At 38.3% G+C, this 7,852-nt stretch overlaps 1 pseudogene; it reads right to left on the reverse strand.

Moving 5' to 3' along the window:
- Positions 1–393: 393 nt before the first annotated feature.
- LOC144790922 (endogenous retrovirus group 3 member 1 Env polyprotein-like) lies at positions 394–1,173 on the reverse strand (annotated as a pseudogene).
- Positions 1,174–7,852: the final 6,679 nt, after the last annotated feature.

Here is a 7,852-nt window from a genome sequence, read left to right on the forward strand (position 1 = left end):
TTTTTTAGTTCTTTCTATTTTAGTGGTTTGCACTAGTTAATGAGAAATTGATCTGATCAAGTTTCATTTTCTTGAATCCTTGCTCCATCAATCCACCTCTGATGGCATTTTAGAGCAATCATAAAATACTCATCATTACCAAGTGCCAACTTTATCATTTAGTCTTGGTATCAACGTTGTTCTGTACGCATCCTTTATTTCTCTCTTTTGTGTTCATTTCTATCATCTACAAATTGTCTCTCATTTCCTGTAGCATGATTTCCTCCCTTTTTCTCTTTCTATTCTTGATTTCAATCAATGATCCAGTTCTCATTTTATCCTTGCAACATTTTTAGGTTATTATTATCATTAATATCACCAATGCTATTGAAAATACGGGGATTAATATTTTTCCTAATAAACTACTTGCAAAAGTGGAAAACCAGTTACCTCTAGTGGAAAGACTTTTACTGAGTTTTTCCAAACACCTCCAACCTCCAGTTGGGTCAAATCTTTATGAGTCTTTGTAATATTATTTATATATCCCTCAATAACTTTACTTTTGTCTGGAATATATGTACAGCAGTGTTGAACTTTCAGCATGCCACAGACTCCACCGTCTTTTGCCAATAGAATATCAAGGGCAAGTCTATTTTGCAAAACCATAGATCTGATCACAACCATTTCAGTATTGATCATTAGGATCCCTCCAGCAATATCTGTTGATAAACGATCAACTACTGTGGACAATTGACTTATCTTATGTGAATTCAATACAACTCCAACTGACGGTATCAGTGCACCAAATATATCACCTACTATTTCTGAAAAACGTGCTCTTTTTTTCTTGTTAGTCCTTTAACTTATTTCATTCATTTCATTGTTCTTAGTAATATGGTATACCTTCGGAAATACAATGGCAATATAACAACTGTCATACCATTGTGCCGGTAACCTATAATAGGTATTTTTACCGCACACATAATAAATTCCTGGGAATACAGGATCAGTTCCCCCTTTTAGTCCCCATCCTCCCATAATTAGGAAGGTATGTTCACATTCGCTAGTTCCAATAAAGACACTATTATATTCAGTTTTTAATCTATGTAGACAGAATTTCCCCAATTTTGACAAGTCTAGGGACATTGCAGCATGAGTGTCGCCTTCCTTATAGCCCATTCTAAAGCAGCCCATGGAGGTACATGTGACTTTTGCTCAACAGGTTTCTTTTGGAAATCCTGCCGTCTTTCTTCTACTAAGTTCGAACTTTTTCTTCATCATGCAAAAGACATGTAAGGTTATTTTTATGAACATGTGTTATATCAATGGGATGTGTTGCAAGGAAAAATTCACCTATAAATTCTGCATTCTTACTACTAAGTACGAGATTTAAATTTCTACGAATAGGGATTTCTGAAAAGACTAAATCCATGTTACTATAATAGTATTGCAACTTACCAGAAACATAGAACAAACTAGACAAGTCACACCATAAGCTAATGGAAGATGGTGATAGGTTACACCGTCCGAGACAGAAGTAGGTAACTTCATGCAGACACAACAATCACTCACATCCATTGTATCTATGTAATGATAAAGTAGTTTAATGAATTTATTTAATGACGAATCACTACTTGATTTGTCATGAAAATACATGCTTTTATCCATTTGTTCTAAATCTGTAGTAGTAGTTCTCTTAGTAACCGCACTTACTCTTTCACTAGTATTTGTGTTATTCTGATCATTAGTTACCATTAGGACAGGTATCACACCTGTTAACAATAACCATATCAATATTAGTATTGTAATACTACATAAGCAACATTTAACACACCTCTGTTTTCAGTTCGATTTCGGATGTTCAGTCACTTTTAATTCCTTCATTTTAATATCTAAATTGTATTTCTAAATTTTATTAATTATGTTTTTTATTGGTAAAATTGTAAAAAGGTAAAATCATTGTGTGATCCCACACTTCAAAAGCTTTCAGCTTTTAATCAGTTCCTTTTCCTTTTCGATCTTTTCTTCTTTTTGCTTGAAAATTTTGCAATAAATCTACCCTTTGTACAAAAGTCTTTTCTTTAAGGTGGTCTCAATTCCCTTTCATCAAATCCTTCAATATCCTTTTCTGATTATACATTTAGATCAAGATTTTCAAAGACTTCGAGTATGATATAGGTCTACTCTGGAGCCTTACATTTTCTACTTGGTACTCTTCCTCTGTTTGACAACCTCAATGATCTTCTTCTTGATTGTTTTTGTTCCACTTGACTTGACACCTCATTTACCTGTTCTAATTCTTTTCCTGGTTTTCTTTTCAGAATGTATCTCAGTCTTTTCACTCCACTAGTGATCACCCTTTCTGACCCTCTTTGACTGTACTGCCTTTTCACCTTATTCACCTATTTCAAGTGTCCTTTTATTTTCTCTTTCTTTTGGTTGGTATGCTTCTGAATTCCCTACTTTTTCTTCTTTTATTGTTTGTTTGTTTTCTGGACTTTCTACTCTTCTCTTTTTTTCTTCTGACTGTTTTTTGATCTAAAAGTTCGGCAATTGATTCTTTCCCTTTTCCTAAATGAGCTGGATCTGACTTTTCTTCAATGAATTCCTTTCCTTCTCTTCTTGTAACTGCTTTTGATCTAACTTTTCTACAATTAGATCTTCTTCTATTTCTGACTGAGCTGAATATGGGTTTTCTGCAATGAGTTATTTTTCTTTTTGCTTGCTTCGTTCTTATCCTTCAAGTTCAAGCTCTCCCTTGGTCTTTACAGCAGCCTTTTCAGTCCCAGTAGCTGGTGCCCACACTACTTGACTTGTACTTGGTTGTTCATCGTCAATGCGCACTTCAGAGTCTGTTTCTTTGGTTTCTTCGACTTCACAACTTTCAGCTTCTGGCTTTTTTCTTTGTTCTACCAATTGCTGCTTTTGTCGTATAAGTGGACTTGGTACTCTTTGGTTATGACTGGCATGGATCCAGATAGAAAAACCAGCACACTTCAATGCTGTTGTCGTGACCAATATGATTTGATGTGGTCCCTTCCACCTGGGCTCCAAACACGATTTCCTCTGGGGCTTCTTCACCACAACCTAATCTCCAGGACACAAATTATGAGCTTGGTTTGGCTGTGCTCCAAACTGGTGAGACATAGAACGTACCAGATCAGCTAGTCCCTTACGATAGTCCAACACTAAATCATCAGTTATGTTTGTCAATTTGTTTCCAGGTACAAATGCTTGTCTCATTGCTCTTCCCTGAAGGATTTCGTGTGGACTCAATCCTGTTTTTCGGTCAGGAATGCTTCTAAGGCTCATCAATACAAGGGGCAAAGCATCAAGCCATTTCAGTGAAGTGGATGCACACACTTTCCCTAACCTGGATTTTATTGTGCCATTTAGCTGCTCAACCACTCCAGAAGCTACTGGTCGATAGGCACAATGTAATTTCTGCTCAATTTTGAAAGCTTCACAAATCAATGTTATTATCTCATTATTAAAATGATGTCCTCTGTCTGATTCCAAAGTGACTGGAAATCTGAATCGAGGAATGAGCTCTCTTAACAGTAGTTTGGCAACTGTAAGACTATTATTCTTTATCGTAGGATATTCTTCTAACCATCGAGAAAAGAGACACACAATGGCAAGGACATACTTCAAACCTTTGCAGGGTGGAAACTCAATGAAGTCTAATTGCAATCTTGTGAATGGTCCTTCTGCTTTTCCAATTTTTACCCAACTGACCACTGTCATTCTCCCTGGGTTTTGTAGTTGCCAGGTCAAATATTTTGGCAAAGCCTCTCAGCAACTACCCTAAACTTGGGATTAAACCAGGTCTGTCTGAAATGTCTAATCATGGCATCCCTCCCAATGTGTGTGGTTCCATGATATACCCTAGCCAATTTTGACAACAAGCTATCTGGCAATATTGGTCTACCATCTAGAAACACCCATACTTCATCGTCAGCTCTTCTTGTGCAACCTATTTTGATCCAGTGTTCCTTCTCTTTTGTGTTTCCCTCATCCTGTAACTGTCTAACTTCATACCATGTTTCAAAAGCAGAGAAAAACATCAATTGGCAATTGGTAACTTCTTTTTCCATCCCTCTGTTCAAAGACATTATATTTCTTGCACAAAATGGTGCCACTTGGTCTGCGTACCGATTACCCAGTGTCACATAATCATTTCCTTACTTATTTGCGGCACATTTTACCACTGCAATTTCTTTTGGCAACTGCAATGCTTCCAATAGTTCTTTAACTTCTTTGCCATTTCTGACAGGCGATCCTGAAGAGGGCAGAAATCCCCTTTGTAGCCACGATCGGCCAAAGTTATTCACAACCCCAAAACCATATTGACTGTCTGTAAATATGGTTACTCTCAATTTCATCCCAACGTTACAGGCTTTCGTTAAAGCAAACAATCCAGCTATTTGTGCAGACTTGACTCCTCTTAGACAGGAAGCATCTATGATACCTGATACAGTACATAGGGTATAACCAGACATCAATTCTCCATTCTCCCTTCTCAAACATGACCCATCAACAAACAGTACAAAGTCTGACTCTTCCAGAGGAACCTCAAGGAGGTCAGGTCTGGGCTTTGTACACATTTCTATCACATCCAAACAATCATGATCAACTTCCTCTTTCACTTCTTCACAATAGGAATCGGACAACAAGGTTGCTGGATTCATCATGGTGCATCACACATACTTTTCCTGCACCCAAAATCACTCTTTCATATTTAGTCAGCCGACTAGGGGTCAAATCTTGAGTATGAATCCTTGTTAAAAGGAACTCAACTGAATGTGGTGCATATACTTGTATAGTATTGTTTTCGGTATTTTGATCATACACATAACTTTGCACAGAGTCCCAGGACCTCAGAGAATTGTGGTGTACCAAAAAACTCACCTCAGTACCCAGAACCCCTAACCGACTAGCATCAGTGTCTCATTAGCTCTCCGTCCTATAGGAAAGTTACCAATGATTAGACATTAGACAACCCAGAACATGCGACTTAGGATACTCTCAGGAATGGTGGGAATCAAGAACACTCTTTCGGTTTATTCTCATACCAGTCCACAACGAGAGTAATTAGAGACACAGAAAAGTGTAAAATGTTTATTTTAATGACGTGCTCTAAGATGCAGTATTTTTGCTAACATAAGCATGCACATGATTAAAAATAATATGATCAGCATTATTACAATTCCATGAAACACAAAGGGAAAAATCATATTATAATGATAGTGGAAACAGGTGCTATAGTGATTTGTGAACCACCCTCCCTTGCTAGGAACTAGGTATTATAATAATAATAGAAGGTCTATTAGGTTTGAATGGGGAAACCCATACCTCCAAGATCAGCAGACTTTAATCACATAAGGATCAGCAAAGCTCTCTCTCTCTCTCTAGAAAAGGATGTTCTCCAAGTGCCCAAATCATGCATGCAGTGCAATATTAAAGGCGCTAGAATTTCAGTTAGCTGCAGCTGTGCTCGTGTTATGTCTAGAGCGGGGGCCAATCAACCTGAATAACAGAATACATTGTTATGGTGACCTTGGAGGCTTCTGCTCACAGTGTACAGACTGAGGTTGTGATGTAAGTCTAGGAATGTTACAAACCAGCCGTTCTCATGCGCTGAAAAATCCAACAGTCTAACTTACAACAACAGTTACATATAGTGTTGTGTGCAAAAGCTGTAAAGTGGCAAAATGGCGTTTAACTTCTAATAAGCTTATGCTAACATAGCAATGTGTGCAGGCAAGGCCCTGGCCATACTACAGGATGTCCCATCACAATTGATTGACTCTGCTCCAGACTCACACAAATAAGCAGCTACTGCTTTTAAGCAGCCAGGTAATGCCGCAGGCACTGGATCCAGAGTAGCCGAAAAGTATGCTACTGGACGTCGAGAGAATCCATGTCTCTGGGTTAACACTGAAAGTGCACAACCTTCCCTTCCACAACAGAACAAAGCAAACTATTTTGTATATAGTCTGGCATTCCTAATGTGGGTGCTTGACACAAACAACTTCTCATTTTTATGAATGCTTCCTCACTTTCATCATCCCACTCCATCGGATCTGTCCTCTCTTTTTGTGTCAACCTTATTAAAGGTTTTGCAAGCAGTGAAAATCCACTTATCCATTGACAACAGTATCCAACCACTCCCAAAAACACCTGCACTTCCTTATTAGTTTTAGGCAGGTCATTTGGTGAATCTCTTTTCTTCTTTCCGGTGTCATCTTTCTGACTCCTCTATCTTATGTCCAATATATTGAACTTCTTGTTTGCAAAACTGTAATTTTTCTAGGGACACTTTATGTCCTCCCTCCGCCAAATGGTTCAGTAAAGCTATTGTGTCAGTGACACAAGCTTCTCGTGTTTTTGATCGCACCAATAGGTCATCAATGTACTGAACCAAGACTGAATTTCGGGCATAACCAAATTTTCTAAACATTTTTTCAGAATCTGATTCAAAATCAAAGGACTCTCTGTGTACCCTTGAGGAACTCAGCACCATGCCAAAACACGGTCTCCTAAACGGAAAGCAAAACGATATTGGGTATCCGGATGCAATGGAATCAAAAAGAATGCTTGGCACAAATCAATCACAGTATACCAATGAGCATCCCATGGTATCTGATAAAGAATCACTGCAGGGTTTGATACTACAGGACAACAGGGTACTAATATTTTATTAATTTTCTCAAATCTTGAACTATTCTATATTTTCCAATAGGCGTTTTAAGTCCCATGATTGGCGAATTAAAAGGACTGCTCAATATTTCTTTTAGAATACCCTGTTCAATCATTTGATCAATTACTGGAGCAACTTCCGCTTTTACTTCAGGGCTCATTCTGTATTGTGGTGTATTTGGATATATTGCACCTTCCTTTACCACAATTTTAACTGGGTCTAGTTTTGCCATAAGACCAATTTACATCTGACCTCGCTGTATTCCTCAATTCATCAGGCAAATCACTCTTGGTAAGAAGTGAAAACATCTCATCCACCTCTGTTACCTGTTTTGTTAGCATCATTTTGAAAGCCATGTCTTCATCCAGTGTTTGGAAAACCACACCATCAGGCGTACAAAAGATGGAGCAGTTAATTTTGCACAATAAGTCCCTACCTAATGGATTTACTGGACTCGAGTCGCATACCACACAAACCGATGTGTGTTTCTGAAATTCCCAATATTCATTTCTATTAGTTTTGTGACTGGGGTCCTACTCTGTTTATTTGAGACTCCTACAACTTGGATAGTTTCTCCCGAGAGGGGTAGGTTTGGGATTTTTGCTGTTCTTACAGTAGAACGAGTAATGCCTGTATCCACTAGGAAAGTGCTATCATTTCCTTCAACCTTCCTATCAACAAAAGGACCTGACTGATCTACTGTCAAGGAAGTGCCAAGCATGCACTCCTCCTCCTCCCCCAGGCACCGTCATTGTGACATCTCTAAGTTACTCACATCACTTTGCCTCCAATATTGTTGAACGGTCTGTGTATTCTTACCACTTTCTCCACGCAATCCGGTGTTCACACTGTATCTCTGCACCTGAGCATTCAAATTGTTGGGCAAAGGGGCTTGTGGAGCCTGTAACTGAGGAGTAACTATCTGTTGCTGTTGGTTCACAAGCACCTCATTCTGCATCTGTGGATTTAAAATTTGATTTACTCGATTACTCTGTTGTATATTTCTACACTCATTCTTCCAATGTCCAATGTCCGCATCCATGACAAGGATATTATTTTTTTTGCTTCATCTCTACTCATTTGACCTTTTCCTTTATTTCCATTGAATACTTGACTATTCTGATTCTGCACCTTCGTCTGGTTGTCATTTTGAGAACCAGAAGCTGCCTC

This window comes from Lissotriton helveticus, chromosome 11 (assembly GCF_964261635.1).
Source record: "Lissotriton helveticus chromosome 11, aLisHel1.1, whole genome shotgun sequence".
Classification (NCBI taxonomy): Eukaryota; Metazoa; Chordata; class Amphibia; order Caudata; family Salamandridae; genus Lissotriton; species Lissotriton helveticus.